This window comes from Anoplolepis gracilipes, chromosome 16 (assembly GCF_047496725.1).
Source record: "Anoplolepis gracilipes chromosome 16, ASM4749672v1, whole genome shotgun sequence".
In the NCBI taxonomy this organism is placed as follows: domain Eukaryota; kingdom Metazoa; phylum Arthropoda; class Insecta; order Hymenoptera; family Formicidae; genus Anoplolepis; species Anoplolepis gracilipes.
The window spans coordinates 7,346,698-7,370,886 of NC_132985.1; the positions used below are offsets into that span (position 1 = coordinate 7,346,698).

Here is a 24,189-nt window from a genome sequence, read left to right on the forward strand (position 1 = left end):
TTTATTGAATTTGTGAATAAACAAGTTTTTCACAAATAAAGGAAAAAAACCGTATTTTGACAGTTTCTTAAACTTTTTTTTGTTGCATAGAAAATGACGTTTCCCTTAACGTTTTTTAAGTGGACATTTTAACCAATCAGAAACGTTTTTAAAAGCCGGTTTTAAAACGTTTCGTAGAAACATTTGTGAAACGAATATGTGCTACTTGGGAACATTAGTTAAATAATAAGAATTAAATAATATTAAATTATATAAAGAAATTAAAAAAAATGTAGCTGATGATTTGTAATTTTGCGCGCAAAATACAAGTGACCAAAACTGTTGTACTTGGGAATACTATGCGCTTGATTTTGCTATAGGATACGCTATCCTGCTAGCAGTCCATACTTATATAGTCAAAGTTACTCTCGATCTTATTCATATCCAATCATTGTTTCGGAAACGACGTCATTTGTTTGTACGATGAGTATCGTATGTGCATTAGGGTGACGGAAGAAATTTGACATCACGTACGCGATAAGTCGTAACGAATAACGAGCATTCTTTCTCGTCGGAGATTTCCAATCATTTTATGCAAATCCACGACCAACAGAGAGCCAGCAGACAAGCGTCTTTTAATGGCACCGGTATCGCCATTATCGAATACACAGCGGCTCGTTAAGCTCCCCGAGCCGTAAAGAAGATTATACTTCAGCCAGTTAATCTAGTTAGCTCGTATATAAATTGCGCAGAGTTTCATCTGACAATAGTGCCGATGAATATACATCTGTCCTTGTTTTGCTCTCTCTCTCTCTCTCTCTCTCTCTCTCTCTCTCTCTCTCTCTCTCTCTCTCTCTCTCTCTCTCTCTCTCTCTCTCTCTCTCTCTCTCTCTCTCTCTCTCTCTCTCTCTCTCTCTCTCTCTCTCTCTCTCTCTCTCTCTCTCTCTCTCTCTCTCTCTCTCTCTCTCTCTCTCTCTCTCTCTCTCTCTCTCTCTTCCCTCCCCCTCCCTCCCCCTCCCTCCCCCTCCCTCCCCTCCCCCCTCCCTCCCCTCCCTCCCCTCCCTCCCTCCCTCTCTCTCTCTCTCTCTCTCTCTCTCTCTCTCTCTCTCTCTCTCTCTCTCTCTCTCTCTCTCTCTCTCTCTCTCTCTCTCTCTCTCTCTCTCTCTCTCTCTCTCTCTCTCTCTCTCTCTCTCTCTCTTTATGTTCAAACTTTTTCGTACATGCAATACCTATATTTTTGGCAATGTCATTAGATAAATGTATTGAAAATAATTAAATTAAGATTAAAATAAATATTAATAAAAATAAATACATAAAATATATAATGATATGTTAAAATAAATATTAAGTTGAAATGAAATAAATATTAAAATAAAAAAATTAAAAATAAATAGTATTGATACAGTATACTTAAAATTTGCATATTTTCCTACAACACAATGTTGGTCGCGCGGACAAACTCTGTTGTAATAACAACAATTGTAATAATAACACGCGTGTCACAATATATATACGTGAAGCTTGAAATCACACGTAATTAGAACTAATTATAAGAACAACCGCGAAATCTCATCCCGTTTTCGTCTGAGTCTCTTATTGTCGCGCCCGATTCTCTCTCCTTAGTAATGTGTTAAGTCAGGTATTATTCCGGCAAAGCCGCATAAATCCCTCTCCGGAATACATTACGGTCGGTTGTAATGCGGTGAGGCGGGAATAATGCGATTTGCATAGAATAATTCTGGCGCAATATGCACTCGTTCGGTAGTATCGTCCCTCTTCGACTCGCGTTTTTGTCGGCAGTGGAAAAAGACGCTAGTGGAGCGACGACGACGATCTCGGGGGAGGGGGAAGGGGGTGACCTGGGTTAAACGGAATCTCGCGAGGCGAAATAATATAAGCATCGTACATCGTGAGCAATGTACACATACACACACGCAAGTACACCGGTGTAGATGTAATGTATTCGACGACACAAGAAGCACGTCGTTCTATCCGAGAATAATTGTCCGCCCCCTCTCGAAACCACCCCCTCCCTGGCAATATCTTTTATTTATGAGCTCTCTACTCTCCCCCTGGAGCTCGCACGAGTTCGCTGCACTTCTGTGATCCGTTGTTTTTATCCGACATCGATCCGGATTCTCGTACACCGTCCCATCCGCCCACGGAATTTACCGCCGTTTCTTCTCATAGCGAGCGTGAAAATTGTTTGCGAGTTTCAACATTAGGGGTTTCTTGCTTTGTGCGGGAACAAATTTCCGCGGGAGAATGAATTTCTGTCTCCTCGCCGCGCCGGTAAACGTTTAGCATAAATACATAAAGTCCTTGATTGCCACGACGTTCATGTTATATAAATATATGACGAAGCAACGGGATTTCTTCTTTAAAAAAATATTTATCGTTTCAATATGTTTTGTGTATGTATCTCGGATATAAAAAAAAATAATTTTCACGAGAAAGAGAACGTTTTTGTCACTTATCATTATTATATTATTCCCGTCTTTCGTGTTGCATCGATGTTCCAAAAAAAGACTGCACGTGCATTAAATGAATAATGTTATTAGCATTTATTGTTACAGTAACCAAAGAACATTAAAATGAATATTAATGATACTCATTGCCAGTGAAGTGATAGGCCGATAGAAGCCGCTGCGAAATTTCATATACGATGATTGTCGAAAATCGTGTTATCAAGAGTAATCGAAATACGATACTCTGTGGAGTAATAAAGCAAAAGCAATTACGCAAACATTAAATATACATAATGAATGCGCCAACGACCTCGGCTTCGACGCATATGCTTTTTTTTATTTTTTTTTTCAATTTTTTTCTCACAAGCTAGTGTGGAATTTTTACGAGATATTAATAGTCGTTCAACATGCCTGGATAATTTTGTAATGGACGTCAAAATGTTTTTCGTACGTATGTACATCCGTGTTTCAATCAGCAATTTTATATTTGCGCGGCGCGTCCTACAATTTACTCGTCACCTCGCAATATTCCGAACGAACGGCAGGGAATTCTATTACGTACACATTGTGTATGTTTAATTACTACGCCGGTTAAATACATGACACTTTATTTTAATATTCAACGTCTCGCGAGGTGGAAATCCGCTTTTCACACAAATGTCGGTATCAGATCGATTAACACTCTATCAGTTCTAGCAAAAAGCAAAAAAAAGAAAAAAATAATAAAGAAAAATTTAACAGAATGACAAGAGAAACTGTAATGTGTGGAAATAAAAATCGACAGCTATTGAAAAACGGACAAGAGTTAAGAATAAAATGTTTTTTTTTTATACTCTTCTTTCTGACCAAAAAAAATGTGAACGAGTTAAACCTTGGTGAACTTTAATTGATGTTTAAACTCAATATTGCGAATGTGACGCGAGTCATCGGCCAATAACTCGGCTTTAATTGGAAAATTAGTCCAACGAAATAGCTCGGAATATTGCGCAGGCAGGTTGGTTTATTCTCACGCGCTAGGATATCAGGTAGATAGACGCTCCTTCCTTTGGAAGGAACCGGGAGGAGGCGTGGATGGGTCAGTAATTTATCTCGTATCGCCGATTTGAATTACAAATTCGCCGAGATTGCGATTTTACTATGGTATGCGTAGACGGTGTTGTGACTATACACACGCGTGCGTACAGTCATTCGAATACAGGATGTATCAAAAATTCTATAGAGACTGAAGAAGAAAGAAAACATCATCGATTTCAAAAAGCAATCATCGAGCGCGAGAAGGCATAAATTATCAAAAATTATCGACGTGATTAACAAGCAAACCCGAAAATTCTGATTTTGATGTTTACATAATGTGAGAAGCTACCCTTGCCCGGTAAATGTAATAAATGTAATAAATAAATTTAGAAATTTTCAGTTGCTGCTGAGAAACGATTCTAAGAACTCACCTCCCATATATAAAGCGGCTTTTTGTTTTTCTCGATATATCTAAAAAATTATTTGAAATATCAAAGATGTTTTATAGTAAAAACACTTCTATTTAACTGTTATATATTAAATTTAAAAAAAAAGCAATTAAAGAAAAATTTAAATTAATAAATTTGTATTTTTAAATTAAGAAATTTTATTAATGTAATTAAATGAAGATACTCTTATAGAAAAATTTTTAATTTCTTAATTTAAATTTATTTTCAAAAAAATAATTTTTTAAAAAAATTTAAATTAAAAAAATATTTTTAAATTAAGAAATTATAATAAAAATAAAAATAAAGAGTCTACAGTTTTTAATAGGTATAGGTAAAATTTAACAAAACATGTTTGTTTATCAATTTATTTTATTAATTGAAAATGTACTAATAATCACATAAGCTATAATGATAAATAAAAATCAATTATTAAAATAATCGTAAGAAACATAAAAGATGATATGTTAGAAAAAGTTTTTATGAGTTTTCGTAAAAGAATTGATTTTTGTACAAATTCAGATGGTGCACACTTTATAAATATTTATCATTAACATATGCGATTATTAGTATATTTTTCACTAATAAAATAAACTTATTAAACAAACAATTTGTTAAATTTTACTTATACCTATTAAAAACTGTAGGCTTTCCTCTCTTCAACGCAATTTTTCTTTTAATTATAATTACAGACATTCACAAATGCCAATTGATTAGTTTCAACACTTTCCCATAGAACATCCTATATAATCATCGAAGTAACATCAAAAGAATTTCAAGGCGCTCTGTATATACGACGGTAAACGGCAAACTCGCTGCGTGGAATTAAGTCCGGACATTAAAAGCGGAGCCAGTAGGGGCAATAAGAGATTTACATAGTGGAGAGTCGGTCGTATTATCGCGCCGTGCGCGTCCTATAGACCGCGTGCGTGTTATCGCATAGGGTAGGCTGATATTTACATTGCTATTAACATCCAGTGTCCCGTGCTGCCGCAGTGTCCACTCGTGCTGACGTAACACAGCGCGAACGCTCGTTAATTCGTTGCTAACAGCTGCGACAGCGGACGACGTTTCACATCAATGCCACTTTCGCGGTTTTACACACACACACACATACGCACGCATATTTTCTTTCTTCTTTTTTTTTCCTCTCATTGCGATGTAAGTGCAAAATTCCGATAAATATGTAAAAGATATTCGTGATATCGGGAAATATTTTATTGATAATTTAACTGGCTCGTGTGTGCGCGCTTTATTTTTCCAATAATGTTTATTTTTTTCAAATACCAATAACTTTGTTTGAATTATTTCCCTCACATTCTCAAAAAATGGATGAAAAAAAAGCGGCCATCTGACCTGGCCGATCGTAGTTGATATTATTTTACTGACAGATATAAGCTTAAACAAAGTAAAATAGAACATCGTCTCATTCACCGGCATTTTGGTATCCGAGCTCGAACAGGCGGAGCATATATCGCTCGCGCCCCATAAATTCATAACTTTTTCACAAAGGGGTGCTTTTAACTCCGAGAGTAATTGAATTAGTCGCGTAATTAATTTCGGAGTTCGGCAAACGCGCTGATAACTATCCGAAAAATATTGGGATAGTTTTCGTCGAATGAGGGAGAAAACAACGGCGAGGTAAAAGACGTACGTGCATGTTTACACTCTTATTTATCGCGACGTGTAATTGACATAATTGTGCAATAATTATATACATATGTGATAGTTGCGCGACAATCAGACCTTCTGCGTGTCACAGTCAAAATATGCGTTTATGTATTCACGCGCATGCGTAGTCGTAATATAATACATTTTGCATAAAGAGGTGCAAGAATATTTGTGTAACAATAAACCTTAAATCTCTTTCTCTCTTTTGAAACTTTTTGTAAGCTAGCACGTGACATAAAAGTTTGATGTCAATTGAAACAAGAAGAAATTGATGCATAAAGTAAAAAAGGAAAAGAGTCAAATCGCGTGAAATAATGCTAAGCTAAATTTTGGCAACGAGAAATATATCATTTTTTCATATCTCAAAAGAGTGATATCAAATAATAATTATAATTTCTGTAGAAGATTTTAAAAAATATTAAAAAATACTTTTTCTCTCTTTTAAGTTTTCTATATAAGCTAGCACATAAAAATTGAAACAAGGGAAAATTAATGCAAAATACGAATTCTCACTCGCTGCACTAAAAAAGGAAAAGAACGAAATAATGTTAAATCTTTTGACAATGATATATCCTCTCTTTCCTACCTCAAAAGAGCAATATCAAGTAATTGTAATCAATTCCAAATGGAGAGCTATTTTAGAACCTGAGTAACGAGCGGTCTTTGTAAAAATGTAATAAACATGTCAAAGTCTCTAGCATATAAAAAAAAATATTAAAAATACAATCGCTCAAAAAAATATTTTGCTAATGTAGATAGATTTCTAGATGTCATAATTAAAACTTATTGCTACTTTTTGTATCTGTTATAATATTGTTTGTCACATATAAAATTTATAGCAGCAATATTTTAGCATTATCTCTAGAAAATTTATTTTTTTTTGTTAGAAAATGTCGTTTTTTTGTTAAAAAATGACGTTTCCCTTAACGTTTTTTAAACAGACATTTAAATCAATCAAAAACGTTTTTAAAAGCCGGTTCTAAAACGTTTCGCAGAAACATTTGTGAAACGTTTTTGACACGAATATGTGCTACTTGGGTACCTAAGTAGGTAAAGGTTAAAATATCCACTTAAAAAACGTTAAGGGACGTCATTTTCTAACAAAAAAAACGTTTAAGAAACTGTCAAAATATGTTTTTTTTCCTTTATTTGTGAAAAATTTGTTTATTCACAAATTCAATAAAATAATGCATATATGAATATAATCCATCTATTTTCATCATGTTCTGAATCTCTTGTCAAAATTACATCAGAAGTCAAACTGACAAAAAAGACATAATTTAAATTATACTTTTAGTACCTGTTCTTTTAGGCTTTATATACATGTTATGAAAACTTGAATACGAGTTATTTAAGTCTGAACACGCCACGCAGCGGCAAACAAAGGAACACGTATATTATAAAATAGATCTTTTTTGTCTTGTCGAAAAGATGATCAAAAAGACATCTTTTCGTCGACTAAAATTAATTATGACTTTTAGAAGACATCTTTTAAAAAATTGTTTTTTTGTAGGTAGAAAGATATTCTTTTAGACATCTTTTAGCCTTGTCAAAAAGATAACTTAAAAAAGACATCTTTTCGTCATCTTTTAGTTTTCTGTGCTACCTGAAGATCGTCTTAATAAGTATAGTCTTAATAATGTGTATATATATATAATTTTGAAGTAAAAAATTAATTTTTGTTCTATTTATAGAAACGTAAAAAATACGTTTCTTAAACCATGATTTTTAAAATGTTTCTGTTGAAACGTTTCTTATTGGTGCTTGACGGTTAAAAAATATTGGATACGTTCAGAAAACGTTTATAAAACGAGCATGTGCCTGGGTAGACACTACAGAAAAATTTTCTGTCTAAATTACACTAATATAAATTCTGTCATTTAAATTGATTAAATAAAACGGTATCACAATATTTGCTAATCATTTAGCTAATTAATTTTTGCGGACCTAGAACATTTTTAGTATAATTGCAAGACTATTTTTTTGAGTGATGCCTTTTCTTTCCTACGCCTAGTACTTTTAGACAAGCTTCCCTAAACAGGCCTATTATAAGGGTACTTTGATGCGCGCATGTTGACGAGTAACGCTCAGTGGTATTTAATTCACCGGCATAATGACGGTACGATGATTGCTATTGCCATTAATAATTCCGCGACAACGTAACCGTCCTGCCTTGATTCGCCGAGCGGCATTCACGAACGTTGGCGAGCCCGGTTGCTAAATTAACATCATAAAAGGGACCAGGCCGAGTATACCTCTCAATGAAATTACGTGCGATGCGACAATTAATTTCGGTGCTCGGAGGTGTTATTTACCGGGATTCCCGTACATTTTCGGTCGATATTCTCGACAAGGCGGATGTGATTGTGAAATATTATAACCGAGCGAGAAGCTATGACATTGGATGTATCAAAAGTAAATAACGAAAAATCGCGGGGAACGCGCTGCAATTAATGTATCGTACGAGCGGACATTGTATCGGGTATAACGTGTATAACTGCCTGAATTTTTTGTCGGTTGGTTTATAACGATTGCAAGGCGGCAACGGTGACATTTTGAATTTCATGTCCGCGGAACATAATATCTCTTTGATAGAAATTTATTAGCCTTTCCATGAGAAGTTTTAATAGTCACACATAAATGTACATATATGTGTATGTATCTGAGATTATATTTATATTAGCACATATAAATTACGCCCAATCAACTGGGTTTTGCGATTGCCCTTTAATAATGATCCTTATCAATTTATGCTTAATATTCTCCTCCTAAAAAAAAAAAAAAAAAAGAAAAAAAAAAACCTGCAACGACAAAAGAGACCGGCGCGCGATTCATTAATCAAAACTACAAACATAGCGGAAGAGAAACGACGTTTGAAAGCAACTTTTAATTTGCTCGTGCACCGAGGAAGATAAAATCTGCAAAAAGCGTATGACGCTTTAGGCATTCGCGTTCAAAGAGATAAAAATCTCTTTTGCATATTAATTATCGCAATATAGGTATCTTCCATTCCATCTTCCATTCTGTCTTGCTGTATAGCCCATATAATTATAATTTGTGTGTAACATTTACATATATGTACGTATAACATTCGCGAAATGCGATATTCCGCCTCGTTGGAAAGTCACTTGGAATCTAATATTAATTTTCAACTTGCCACATCGCTCGAGCGTGTAGATTAATCAAAAGTTTGGCGCAACGGGGCACGTTAATATTTTACTAATGAAATATCGCTGATCCGCGCCTCGAAATTGTGAACATCATACACGCTTAATTCTCATCGCGAGCCGTCAGCGCCGGCGTTTCCCCGTACATTTCCGATTGCGAGCACCTCTCCTCTCCGGCTACCTCTCGATTCCGCCTAGTGCACTTGCAAACGCACGATCGTGTCATGTGACGTGGAGTTTTCGACAATCGGTATGTGTGTGTGTGTTGTGTGTGTGTGTGTGTGTGTGTGTGTGTGTGTGCGCGTGCGTGCGTGCGTGCGTGCGTGTGTGTGTGTGTGTATGTGTGTGTGTGTTCCACATATTTTTTTTTATTTTTTTCGAAAAATCCATAATCGTTCATGCCGCACAGAAATAATTTGACGGGTCATCGAACCGTTTTATTAACAATCGAAGGAGGCTGGCGTAAAAATCTCTTTTATTATTGGAATTATATTTTTAAAAACGTAATTTTTTATATATTTCCGCTATATTCTTTTTTCTTCTTAACGCAATCATCAATTTCTCGCGAGAGAGAGCTACCTGTCACCATTTCTTGTCCTATTAGTTGAGACGTTCCTTATAATACCTTCATCTAATTTATAGCAACACGCGCGCGAAAGAGAGATTATATTTTACAAGACTATCTCGCGCATATTCTTCCGTTAATGCGCAAAAGCTCTCTTCGCAGAACTAATTTACAAGATACCACGCCATATTAAAAGTAACTCGGCATCTTCAAAGCGAAGACGCTACCTTATACGAGCTTGCGAACGAGACGGTGGCATCGCTTCAAAAATTCGTTCCTCATCTAGTTAAGAGCGTCTGTTTTATATTTAACTTTGCTCTATTTATAACAGTAAAAGTACCGAGAAACTAATTCGCAAAACTAATTAACAAATCTTGCAATTTGCAGTAGTATCTCTCTCTTCTCTTGTAATAATATAATTATTATAATAAATATATTACTTTACCCCTTTGTGTGCTTTACTATAGTTTCATCTCCTTAGAATAATATAATCTTTGCGCAATATTAATAATATTGCGCGCGTATACACACAGATACATACAGTATCACGTAATCACTCTTTCTTGGCTTATTAACATTAATAGTGTTATATTATTGTTCAAGTAATATACGTACTTTAACGCACGCGAGATATGTACTCGTACAAGAGACGCACAAAAGACGGTACAATGAGATATTGATCGCTCGGAAAATTGAATCTTGTTAAGATAGTTGCTGTAGCGTAGAGGTAGCGAGTGTGCAATTATGTATCTTTCTGATGAAGTACATAGTTAAGTATAACATGCCGTCTCTCTTTCTGTTTGCTTAAAAAAACAATCGGGCTTGAGAAGAACTTCACATTGACTGTAAAATGAGTTTGAAGGTGTTATTCAATAAAAGAGTGATTTTTAGAATAAACAGAACGAGAGATTAAATATGCGAGGGAAGTCAATCTAGAAGGTAATACGTGATAAGAAAAATTCTCTTATTGTTAGAATAACGGTGATAAGAGCGTCTCATATTTTAGACATGTCATTTTGTGTCAGCCTCATTTAAGTAGCGCGGCAAATTACACTCGTATTGGAATCATTCTCGTGTACGACTATAAACTGCATTATGCTCGTACATTATACAACAGCTGTCTACTGGCACTCCCTCGTAAATTGCCCTATCGTTCCGTGATCGGAATTTCGAATCAGAATTCAATCATTCCGCGATGCAGGGAATATATATTTTCCACTCTTGTACATATATATACCATCATAATCGTCACTTTCAAAAATCACTTTTTTGCCCCTTTTTCACGCCCCTTTGGGCTTTCCTCGATTTCTTTTTTTTTTTTTTTTTGTAGAATTTTATTTTTAAAATTTTATAAAAGACAGAATTCAAAGCGGTATTTATTTTTTTAGTTTTATTTAAATTGTATTTTTTTACAGACAAAAATTGACGATAACTTTTACATTGTAAGCAATTAAAAAAGGAATAATTTTTCACAAAATTATAGGATGCAAATGTGTAATAGAATCTTAATTGTGTTTCAAATTCCGTAGTGCAATAGACTTGGAATTTAACGTAAAGCAAGAGAGAGAGAGAGAAAGAAAGAGAGAGAGAGATCATAAACTGTCGAAATCGCAATCGTTAGCAAAAGTCGCGCTCGGTGTCACATCGCTACCTTCAATCCACGAGATTAGATCCGACGACGAACCGCAAACGAGCGAACGCAAGTTCAAACAATCATACCCTGGCCCACCGACGTGGCGGTCCACGATCGGAATTCCATGTAAAATTTGACAGGCACAATGGTAACGACAGACGCCGATGAAACGTGGAGCAAACGAGGAGTTTCCTGAGGAAGCCGCTCTGCACCCGACCCGACCCGAACCGACCCGATAAAGAGCCCGGAGCAAGCGTTCCTTTGATGCAGCGCCTGAAGAGGTTTTCATGCGAGCAAGCACAGGGAGAGAAAAAGAGAGACAGAGAGACAGAGAGAGAAAGGCGGGGGTGAGAGGGAGAAACGTGAACACGTATGTGTATGTATGTGTATGGTGTGGATACTGGTCTGTTAAGGTGAATGGTGGTCAATGGCACGGTAGTAATCTCAGGTTTTCGCGTTGCCAGATTTGTAATGAGAATCTTGGCAGTTGTAACCGGAAGAGCGTGCCAGCGATTAAACCTCCCTCAATTTGTGAATGTATTACATTCACACGTCTCTCTTTCTGTCTCTTCTTCCTTCTTTCTTTTCTAATTAATTTGAACCTCCATCATGTCATATAAATATAAAATTTTCGACAAGTCGCGTTCTTATCTAAAGAGCGTAAAATCCCAGGTAGCACAAGTTCGTTTTCTAAACGTTTTCTAAACGTATCCAATATTTTTTAACCGTCAAGCACCAATAAGAAACATTTCGACAAAAATATTTTTAAAATTATGGTTTAAGAAACGTATTTTTTACGTTTCTATAAATAAAACAAAAATTAATTGTTTAATTCAAAATTATATATATATATATATATATATATATATATATATATATATATATATACACATTATTAAGACTGTACTTATTAAGACGATCCCCAGATAGCACAGAAAATTAAAAGATGACGAAAAGATGTCTTTTTAAGTTATTTTTCTGACAAGGCTAAAAGATGTCTAAAAGCATATCTTTCTACCTACAAAAAAAGTCATCTTTTGAAAGATGTCTAAAAGATGTCTTCTAAAAGTCATAATTAATTTTAATCGACGAAAAGATGTCTTTTTGATCATCTTTTCGACAAGACAAAAAAGATCTATTTTATAATATACGTGTTCCTTTGTTTGCCGCTACGTGGCGTGTTCAGACTTAACTATAACTCGTATTCAAGTTTTCATAACATGTATATAAGCCTAAAAGAACAGGTACTAAAAGTATAATTTAAATTATGTCTTTTTTGTCAGTTTGACTTCTGATGTAATTTCGACAAGAGATGCAGAACATGATGAAAATAGATGGATTATATCCATATATGCATTATTTTATTAAATTTGTGAATAAACAAATTTTTCACAAATAAAAGAAAAAAACCGTATTTTGACAGTTTCTTAAACGTTTTTTTTTGTTAGAAAATGACGTTTCCCTTAACGTTTTTTAAGTGGACATTTTAACCAATCAGAAACGTTTCGCAGAAACATTTGTGAAATGTTTTTGAAACGAATATGTGCTACTTGGGATATTTTAGAAAATTTAGATTTGTGTGAAAAAGCCGAGCAATTTATTCTGTGATGATTAGTTTGTAGAAGCAAAGTGGAATCATAAAAGAAAATTTCCAGATTTCCTATTTCCCAAGACGACTTGAATTAGCACTTGCTTGACTTCCGTTAATTGATGCTGGCAATGGCCCGAGTTTTCATTACGACTCTTTTTTTACAATCTTTCCCTCTTTTTTATGAACTCTGAGTGGACATCATCGGATATACACCGAGAATTCCTCGACGACTTGCTATTCCTGCTATAACGTTAGAATATTATTCGATTATTTAAGAGGTCCTCTCTCCGCGTGAAGAGTAAAGTAAGTCGAACAAACTTTGGGACAAGATTTCAGTTCTCATGGAAGTCAATTACGCGGTGGCTAGAGTAAAAACCACCCGGTACAATCTTGCCTGTCACTGTTCTCTTTTTCTATCCGTTTTCTCGCGGCCACCTAACAAAGTTTCCACTGGCGAGAACACGCTCTTGTGCGTGGATTTATTCCTTCATCGCAGCCGCCCTTATCTCTCACCTCTTACCTGGACGTTGTCACGCCACTGAAGGGAGCTACAAACTTTTCCATTTCTCGACAAAAGTTCAGCGCGGTTATCGTCGACGATCTGCCCTGTCGCGTACACGAAACAGGGGAATTCTATCTACGCGCGACTGTCGTTGCGAAAATCTGATAACGGTGTCTAGAATTCACGGTCGTTTGTCAAAGCAACAAGAAACTACAGCATATATCCATCAAAGACATTTTTAATTAACTTTTCTCATTCTACCGGTAATAAAGAAAAAAATCTTTTGGCAGATCTTACTTAAATTTATCACAAAACAAAATTAAATGAAATGAAATGAAATTAAATTAAAGGAAATAACAAAAATTGAATTTAATAAGATTTTAAATTTGGAATTTCTCTTCTCGAGAAGAAACAACGTGAATGTGTAGTTTGTGACGGGTCACTTTATTTAGACCGAGGCCACAGTACCATGACTATGCAGAAGGGTCGACAATCGAGCCAGCGAATAATTGATATCGACGGCGTCGGCTTGTCGCGGCCCAATTGACGGTCGAAACGGTGGATACAAAGAGATGGTGATAAACTTGCCGAAAGGGACGCGATATTGCCAACTAGAGCACGCATCAACACGAGGGATACCAGCTCGTTCTCTTTCTGTCTTTTTCTCTCTTTTTCCTTCTCTTTTTCTCTTTATTTCTCGCATCAATAAATGCAGCAAAGATTAGCTTTCGAGCTTATTGAGAATTGCAGCGGCTTAAACGCTATTTTTAACTAAAGTGTTGAACCCGAACGAGAGCGACAAATCGGCTACAACGGGTGTTTTGTCACTATCAAATTGCTGTGTCGCGACCATAATAGACGATGGATAGTTGATTGATTTGTTACACTCAATTGTCACACACAATTCGTGCACGAAAAAAAAAAAATAAACTGCTCGGATTATTCGGATATTTCGCAGCGTGAAACTGATATTCAAAGTTTCCACGGAGTTACCGGTGCGGTGGTTACCGTGATGGTTGCTATGGTGAGTGCACAAGCGAATAATCCCAAAAATGTTGGCTAAACGATTGCAATAATCTCGCACCGCAACATAATTGCAAGTGCACGTCTATGTACGGGACATAGCAATGTTCGTAAATTTCATTGGCGGCTTTAAATTATGGAATAGTCAGTCGTGAGTTAATTAATAGAACTTATATGCTTTTATATCATGTGCTTTCATTACGCACATGTGTAGTTTTCATTTTAGAATTGTCATTTTAACAAAGCTCTATAATATATATTTTCTCTAATAATAATTTGTGTTAATTAACATCTTTAATATATTGATATAACAATTCTATCTACAGCAGCTTTGTAATTTAGAGATTAATTTTATTCATAATCCATATTTCTCATCTTTTTAATTAAATATACTTATTAAAATTTATTACACACAGACACACAAATAGTAAATAATATTTAGAACTTTTTTCTTGAATATTACTTTATAAAATAAATCTTTGAATAAGAGCATGTATTTAAAAAAAAAAAAGAATCGAAGATATAACAAGTTATATCTTGTAATTATCGTTAAAGCGATTGTTAAGTTGTTTTCGAGAATATTTCAACAATCAGAAAAATTTAGAGAAAGCAAGAGAGAGAAATAAAGAGAAAAATAGAGGCTCAGCGACTCGCTCTCACTTCACGAAATTTCGTACGTTGATGCAATCACGGGCGACTGCTTTTGAAGGACCTCGACCTCGTCTCGAATCTCCATATTCCATTTTAATGGTGCTCTCGAGAGCTCGACAGCTGCACATGCCTATATATGTATATATATAAGTTTATATATATATATATATTTCTAGCCGTGGATTTAATTTGGGCACCGATCTAGAAAGTATTTTCCGCCCTTCCATCCTTCCCTCTCCTCTCCCTTGACAATAAGGGTAGAAAGTGGGATTCGATTCTGGGATTCAACAAGAATGGCAAAGGATATGCTTGGGCATAGGACTCTTAAAAATGATTGGGCGCTATAACCTGCTGCACGGTTAGGCGATATCGTACCAGAGCTGATGGAATAGAATGGATTTTCTACGTGATATAACCAGCATCCTTACGGATACTCAACAAGGAAACGAAGAAAGGAAGAGAGAAAAGAGGAGTAGTGGGGGAGAAAGAGAAAGAGAGAGAGAAAGAGAGAGAGGGAGAGAGGGAGAGAGAGAGAGAGAGAGAGAGAGAGAGAGAGAGAGAGAGAGAGAGAGAGAGAGAGAGAGAGAGAGAGAGAGGGAGAGAGAGAGAGTGAGCAAGACCAGTGTCTTAAGATAAGATTTACATGAGAGCATCAATTGGAAATATTTCTGTAGTTTATAACCGGCTTATAGTCGCGGGAGTACGGCAATTGCGAGTGAGACTCGGGCAATTCCTGGTTATGATGCACGGCGACGTTTCCATCTAGTCGCAGTTTACGTTTTGGATTATAGCTTATGCGTCCTCCTCCTCTTCTCTCTCTCTCTCTCTCTCTCTCTCTCTCTTTCTCTCTCACTCCCCTGCCTTCTGCCTCTTCTCCCTCCCCTCCTCGTTTAAATCTGGATTAAGATCTCAAGCTGGCGCACGCGACGTTCTTTTGTTGCTCATTGCTGTTTCACAAAGGCTCTGTGAATTCTGTTGGTTGAGTCTTTTATTAGAAAGAAACATTTACACCATTTTCAATGCTACTTAAGAAATACAGTACGCGAATTTTCTCTAACTCTATGTGTATATATACATATTTATAATGAAGCTTTAAAATGAATCGCTTAAAGACCTCATTCCCAGAGACTCTTGCTTTGAAATAAATGGTCTCTAGTTTTGCATGTGTAGTGAATTACACATACACAGTCAAGTTGATGTCGCTATATATAATTAAAACAATTATATTTTACATCACGATTCATGAAGAGCAATATGCAATATGGTGTGAAAAGGAGTGCTATTATATTATAAATGTATTTATTTTGAAACATAGTCTTAATAGTTGGCCACTTCGCTAAGCGTGTAGAGAACGATCAGATCATCAGAATAGATCATTTCCGAAACGTTATTAAAGTATAAACGCGCAGCGATAGTGAGAATTACTATACTTGTTTTATCGTGGTGTAGGTTAACAGGAAGGGAAGGAAAAAATTGCGGCGATTGAAAGAGACTCAACCCTCCGATGTTACACAACCGTCATTCCCTACAAAATCGTAGGTTGCAGTAATACCGCCTGCGCGCCAGTAATCCTTATGAACGGATTACAAAGAAACTCACAGAATGTTGAACCCCCCTATTCTTTTCGCGGGATTACGGCAATCTACCGTAAATCCGTCGCACGCTTCGATGTGTGTGCGTGTATGTGTTTGTACGCATGATAGGGTAGCGTGTTTGTGTGTATAAGTGATGAAATCTCCAGCGTAGCGGTATCGCGAGCATTAACCGTGGGGGGGGGGGGGGGCAAGGATCGGCATATTAGCCCCCCGGGATGACCAGAGATGCCCAATTCCGGCGAAAGGTTAAAGCGAGAGAGGATGCTAAAGGAACGAAACTCTCGTATGTAGAACCTAGTCGAACCGAGTCGTTGCATAATCAAAATATGAATATCAAGCAGCCTTTGCGCTTACCTTGCCTTTGCCATCTTTGGAGATTCGAACTCCTGCGACCCAGGTTATCCAGCTGCTTGTGAACTCTATATAGATCTCGATATTAATATTAAGCGCATATTTTACATACATATTGTATGTATGTACTAAGAACAAACGTGTATTCAGCTGGCTGAACGCTGTAAATTGCATTCTCTGAAAACGACAAGTTCTTAGCCGGAGAACGTAAAGCGTTAATATAACCAGTCTTATCTGCTAATCAACCCGCGATCCTCCAACGCCTACTCTCGCGCAAGTACCTTCCTGCGATAGCACGCCTGACCGAATATCCGGATGTCTTTCGGTATTGCGGCCGTTAAGCGAGATCAGTAGAATCCGCGTATTAGTCCTGGGAGATGCCGGAAAGAGGAAGAGAGTGGCGCGAGCAGGATAAGCCAGCCAGGTGGCGGTGTAGATGAAACTTCCGCACCTGTATAACGTGTGCATGTGTGTATATATTGCCATGGGTCCTCGTTATACGTATTACCGGGGCACGTAGAGTGCAGCTCGGTTTGCAGCGGCACGTTCGCATGCGGCTCACGTGCCCGGATGGATTTTGCATGTTTGACCTGGGGCTACGTCGCGCGGGAATGGCGGCGAACGGGCGTCTCGTTTCCGGTTACGGCTCACAGGTGCATCTAGGAGATGCAGCGTCTTATCGCGAGAATTCGATTCTCTCCCTCTCTCACCCTCTCTCTCTTTCTCTCTCTCTCTCTCTCTTGCTCTTCGTGTCTTATTGTTGTTATGGCAAGCGAGTCGCGTAACAACGCGATCAGATGGACAATTGCCGCGCCGAATGCTCGTTGCATCTAATCACTTCCGCATGACTCACCAGTTGTAGTACACGATGGGATATTGCACTTATGTGCAACGCTAGCTGTTTCAACGTGGTTACCCTATAAGGAAAGTTTCCCAAGTTACTCCACGTGCGGAGAACGGCTTGTAAATTTTCTTATAGATATTATACGCGTGAAGCTTTCGTAAAGATAGATGGATGAATATCGTTTTCTTTTCTTCTCTTTTGAATCATAAATTTCGAAAATGGAAGTTACAAAAAGTAACTTTAAAGTTAAGAACAAAAAAATTTCTACGTGTAAATAGAAAAATATATACATATATTGCGTATACTCGGAGATGTAAATTTAAAGAAATTTAATATCCCTTGATGAACGTGTACTATTTTTGAAATTTTATTGCTGCCCGATTGCTGGAGGCGTAATTATTTCGAAAACACGTTTCGCGTACAATCGACAAGCGCGCATTCTCGCCACCGAAAGTGCGCTTAAAATCATAGAGTCTGTTGTGTATGTATGTCATGCGGGCAAAACGTGGCAAAATTGGCACGTATACACGCGCGCGCGCGCGCGTGTGTGTGTGTGTGTTATGCAGCAATGCTCGTTCGCGCTCCTGTGAAACGATCGCGATTACAAATGCACTAGCTGCGCACGCAACGGTCGCACATTGTTTTTTCGTTCGTACGTTTACCTGTAAAATTTTAATTCACCATTCAATCAATGTGCAGCGAGCTTTTTCTCAACCAATATCAGAACATTATAAAGCCGTTGAAAACATTTGTGGATTCAATAGTGCCGTCGTGATTAAAAACTCTGTTTCGAACAGCGATATTGCGTCGTTTGATGATTTTTCACGATCGTTGAAGAAATTGCAAGATGCAAGATATATTTTCTAGAAATATAAAATACTTTTCCGTTTTTTTAAATTATTTTTAGTTTAGAATTCTGAATTATTTTCAAGATTAATTATAAATAAAATTAAAATTAATCATAAAAGTAATTAATAATTACTAATAGCAGAAAAAAATTTATGTAAATAATATCTCAGTTAAATAATAGATAAATTTAAATATAAATTATAGTGCAATGCCCAGCCAATTCCCTAGTGTTTTCACGAAAATTTCATGGTGCATAAATGTTAGAAATAATTTTAATCAAACGTATACGTAACAATGTATAATTGTAGGAACTAAGTCAATATATAGTAGCTAACGATATCTGTTTGCGTATAAATTATTCATATGCGCTTAGTATCGCGTACAAATTACGAAACGCAACTAGGAGTTGCGTCGCAATCACGATTGCAGCAGCGATTGCGTTTGTTATCATCGCGGTCGCTCTCAATTTTCAATTTGGATACAGTTCAAAGCCTGACATTAATAAATCCAGATTACGAACGATGAACGAACTCACCGGGATTTATAAGTTTAATGCCGCTGGTAACATCGATATTAGACTTATAAATTCGCCATTTAATAACAATGCATGCGCGAACAAGATAATCCTAATCTATCACGCGATAATCATCAAGCCGATGATCACGATGAGGATCGTAAAATAGTGCCTATTTGTTTGATTCGTGAGAATTTTCAAAGCATTATAATTATATAAACATCATTTACATATCATACCTAACTATTATTTATTAGAATTTAATGTTTTTCATAGATTTATATATGTGATACCTTTTTTTCTCTAATTGACAACGCAAAACAAATTACATTGAAAGCACAACGCATCTTCAACAATGAGAGGAGTACTTTTCTTCAAGCTCTGTTGTCTCAAATAATATTCAATTTATTAGTCTTATTCAACATTCGATTATTTTGTAACTTATTTATTTGATATGCAATCCGGTGAATTTTACTTAATTTGAATATTCACATCCATTATCAAATAAAATTTTGATTTTCCAAATTTATTTCATAACAGTCTTACGAATTATTCGAAGCCATATCGTTAAAGAGCCATCAGTATTTGAGTATCACTGAACGTAGCAAAATAATATCAAAGTATTTAAAGGAAAACACGATTCCTATATTAAAGCAACGGAAATGTTCAAATCACGAGAAAATTCCGGCAAATTAAATTTGGTTTACTGTAAATTAGAAAAGCACGTCGGTGAGGAGGACGATTGGTGGTTTCTGCAGATTCGTTCCGGAAATGCATAAACTCACGCGCGCGGATGACCTATCGTCGTGTCGACTTATAATTAAAAAGTTAAATTGAAATTGCTTTCGTAACCACTCGCGCGCGCTCTCGTCGGCTCTCTAGTGCATTAAATTGAACTTTCTTCCGTAATACGCATCGCGAATGCGTCGTGCGACGTTGTCGCCGGCAGTGCAAAAGAATCCGAGATCTGTCAAAGCCCGCTATCAATGCGGTGCAGCAGCAATTACTTTTGCGCTTACAACGCGCGCTCGTGTCAATTTTCAGCATCCATTAATTCTTCAAATATGTGTGTGCGTACGTAAATAGTATATAGAAATAATAAAAAATAATATAATAAAAAATATTTTTAAAATATGTTCCGAAACAATGTGATGCGTAAAATATTCTAAGAGAATTGTACAAGAGATTTTTTGTTGCTATTCAAATTTTTCACGTAAAATAGCAAAATCTATTTCGCAAGTTCGGGCAGAGTGATGAAGAAAAATGAGAGAAGCGAAAATAGGAAAGAGGCTGAAAATGTATTGCATTTGTTTGGATTTTTCTTTGAGACTGTTTTACACAGTGTTGTCGAAGTGTTTTAGTATAGATATATGATTCAAAGTGTCAGAAAAATCCTTTAACATTGTCGATAATATATATATATATTGTATATACCACATTTTTTAACGTTTTAGAAAAGCTTTTTAAATATATAGAGATTATTGTTCGAAATAAATATAACAAGTAATTTAACGTTCATTTTTTTGATATTTTAATCAAGATATTTATCAAATAAATAATAAATTAGAAAATAATCAAACATTGAATAAAAGGCCAGCAAATTGAATATTATTTGAGACAACAGATCTTGAAGAAAAATACTCCTGTCATTGTTGAAAAGAAGATGTGCGTTGTGCTTTCAATGTAATTTATTTTGCGTTGTCACAACTTTTCTGAGCTGCGACATTTTGCAGAGCTGGATTCGCACTTTCGCAGGCTGATTTTTATTTCAAAGCTCGAGGTGATCGCTTGTGTAGTGCGGTACGACGTCGAGTTTTTTATTTAAACAGTCGCATCCCGGAAACGAGCCGCTCAAAAACAGGATTTCCCTGGAATGGAGGAAACGAAAGAGCTTCACTTTGTATGCAACTTTACTGTATATATGTTAACCTTTGACTGACTTTTTTATGCAAAAAAAAAAAAAAAAATAGAACGATAACGCGTCAAGAGATCAAAATATGTACATACAGTGCATCGATAGCAAATCCACTGATTATCAGAGAGTAATGGGAAAAAAAAACGCATTTTCGCGAAAGTGATTTGATGCCGAATGCCGTCGTAATGGAAATTTGAGCATGCCCGCAACCGTCAGTGAAGTTTATCGAGGTCCAAACGGGTTTCGCAAAACGATGTAAAAGCAGGTTAAGCAGATATCTAGCAGCAGCAAAACGAAGCTCCCGAATACAACGTGGATTGGCGCTTCCCGAATGGCGCGCAAAAGCAATTAAGCATCCGGCGCGTAATTTCGTGAAATTATCCGTTGTCCACCAGTGTGCGAACAATTCGGCGATATTACGTCTCTTTGATGAGACAAAGATGGAGAAGAGCATTTTCCCAATGGCATCCGGGCGAGAAGAAGGGAAGGAGAGAGAGAGAGAGAGAGAGAGAGAGAGAGAGAGAGAGAGAGAGAGAATATGTCGCGTATATAAGCACAGTGAAGCGTGGCACAGTAGACAGCGTATCGGTCTATTAAGCCGAAGATCCCGGGTTCGATCCCTGGTAAGAGCAGAAAAATTATATACGCTCACTCTCCTCTCGGAAGAACGCTGGCAACCCACCGAGAGTAATCTTGCCAAGAGAACTTCTCTACAAACAATTAGCCGTTCGGAACCGGCGTTAAAAAAAACTGTAGGTCCCATATACATGTATACACATACATATACGTGTACTATCCGCGTACGCAATCATGTATATGAAAAAAGAGAAGTCACCATGCTCTCTCTGTCAAGAAATGACGGACTAAGGAGAGATGAGCACAGAGGAAGAAAGATAAATCGCTGGCGTAATATATCATACGTCAAAGGTGAGCGCAATATTTCCTCGCATCGAAACAGGACCAGAAAACACGTCACTCTCTCCCGAGTCGAGAAAATAAACTCTCTTGCGCATCCGAGCTCTTTTCCAGTCGCTATCTGTGACGTGACGCGACTGTGGCCACGCGGTCCCGTTGGCTTTTCCAACGTGAATTCCGTTCGTCGAGCGCGCGCACACGCGCTCGACGAGCGCGAGGGAATATAAACGAGTTTTATAGTCGGGCGGTCAAATTTCACGTTTATTCCGCCGAGAATCAGGGACCAGCGCCATAACTGGGGTCCGTCCGATGCTCGTTCTGTAATCAAGACGCACTCTGTTAATGACTGCGCGTTGTTACGCGATTTGGTGTCGCAACGATGGCAATGCTCTCTTTTTTACTATTATATCGCGGTGCCGGATGTTATTACCGATCGTAATTGGAGACTTTAGAGGATTCGACCACCGTTTCCTATTTAATCCTGTCACATTCTTTCTGCAAGTTCCTCGTTCTATTATTGTTGTTTACGTTACTGATAAAATTATTTCAAGTTAGCATATTCACCTACAGCATGGAATATTGCTAAAATATTGAATATTTCAATATTACGACATATTACAAATATTACAGCAATATTGTACAAATATTATAAATTTAATATTTTATTGGAGATATTGGAAAATATTACTGCTACATTATATATATATATATATATATAATGCAATCACATATCTTTCGCTAGTTCGTTCGTTTATCGCTATGTGATGCACTCGTATGCATGCGTTATCTATTTTATATTCAAGTTCTTTTCAGAGAGTAAATACAAAAAAATACAACTAATAACGTTAAATATATTTTTCTATTAGCTTAATTTCTGATACAACCCTAACACAGGGAATTCAGATAGTGAACTAACTGTGTAAAAATCGAATAAATAAGTATTATGCAAATAAGAAATATTCTAAAATATCTTGTATATATTCACGTTGCAGAAATTTATATACGCAATACAATTTGAAATTTATCAGCATCATTACAGAAATATTGCACATTATAGGTTGGAAGCGGATATATCTATTGTATATTGTGGCAAACTTTCAGAAATTTTGCTTGTAATATTCCAATCTCGCAAAACAATATTTCCACAATATTCAATATATCGTGCTGTAGGGGTTGAAATGATATTATTTCTTTATATGTTTATACATATTACACTAGATATCCAGGTAGCACATCTTCGTTTTATAAACGTTTTCTAAACGTATCCAATATTTTTTAACCGTCAAGTACCAATAAGAAACGTTTCAACAGAAACATTTTTAAAATCATGGTTTAAGAAACGTATTTTTTACGTTTCTATAAATAGAACAAAAATTAATTTTTTAATTCAAAATTATATATATACACATTATTAAGACTGTACTTATTAAGACGATCCCCAGATAGAACAGAAAACTAAAAGATGACGAAAAGATGTCTTTTTAAGTTATCTTTCTGACAGGGCTAAAAGATGTCTAAAAGAATATCTTTCTACCTACAAAAAAGTCATTTTTTAAAAGATGTCTTCTAAAAGTCATAATTAATTTTAGTCGACGAAAAGATATCTTTTTGATCATCTTTTCGACAAGACAAAAAGATCTATTTTATAATATACGTGTTCCTTTGTTTGCCGTTACGTAGCGTGTTCAGACTTAACTCGTATTCTAGTTTTCATAACATGTATATAAAGCCTAAAAGAACAGGTGCTAAAAGTATAATTTAAATTATGTCTTTTTTGTCAGTTTGACTTCTGATGTAATCTCGACAAGAGATTCAGAACATGATGAAAATAGATGGATTATATTCATATATGCATTATTTTATTGAATCTGTGAATAAACAAATTTTTCACAAATAAAGGAAAAAACCGTATTTTGACAGTTTCTTAAACGTTTTTTTTTGTTAGAAAATGACGTTTTTTAAGTGGACATTTTAACCAATCAGAAACGTTTTTAAAAGCCGGTTCTAAAACGTTTCGCAGAAACATGTGTGAAATGTTTTTGAAACGAATATGCGCTACTTGGGATGTTTCTAAACATGAAAATTTCGAAGAGAGTAATTTCTTGAATAATTTCTGAAAGAAAAGTTTACATACAATAATGTCCTAAACGGTATAGTTTTCGAGTTAAAAAATGTTCAAAATTAAAAATATGAGATTTCGACAAATATATTTTGACAAAAGTAAAATTAAACAAAATTATAAGAATTGCTGGAAATGATCATCTCCAGCCATGGACACATGAATCTAGTCTTCTTCTCATTGATTGACAAATATATTCAAAAATATAAAATACCAGGTGTATTTTTGCATGATGCGATTATGCTTATTAAATCTTCAATATTTTCAATTGGAATAATATAAACTAACAAAGGTTTTAAGATGACCCGAGAAACAATGGTATCGGCCAGAATCAGCAGTTTATTGTAGATGTATTACGATACGATAGTGGGAGTGCC

General features: G+C 36.1%; 1 protein-coding gene across 5 annotated transcripts in view; it reads right to left on the bottom strand.

Moving 5' to 3' along the window:
* The window catches only part of Nlg-5 (neuroligin 5), a 247,402-nt gene that overhangs the window by 162,661 nt on the left and 60,552 nt on the right, over positions 1-24,189 (bottom strand). The window lies entirely within an intron of this gene.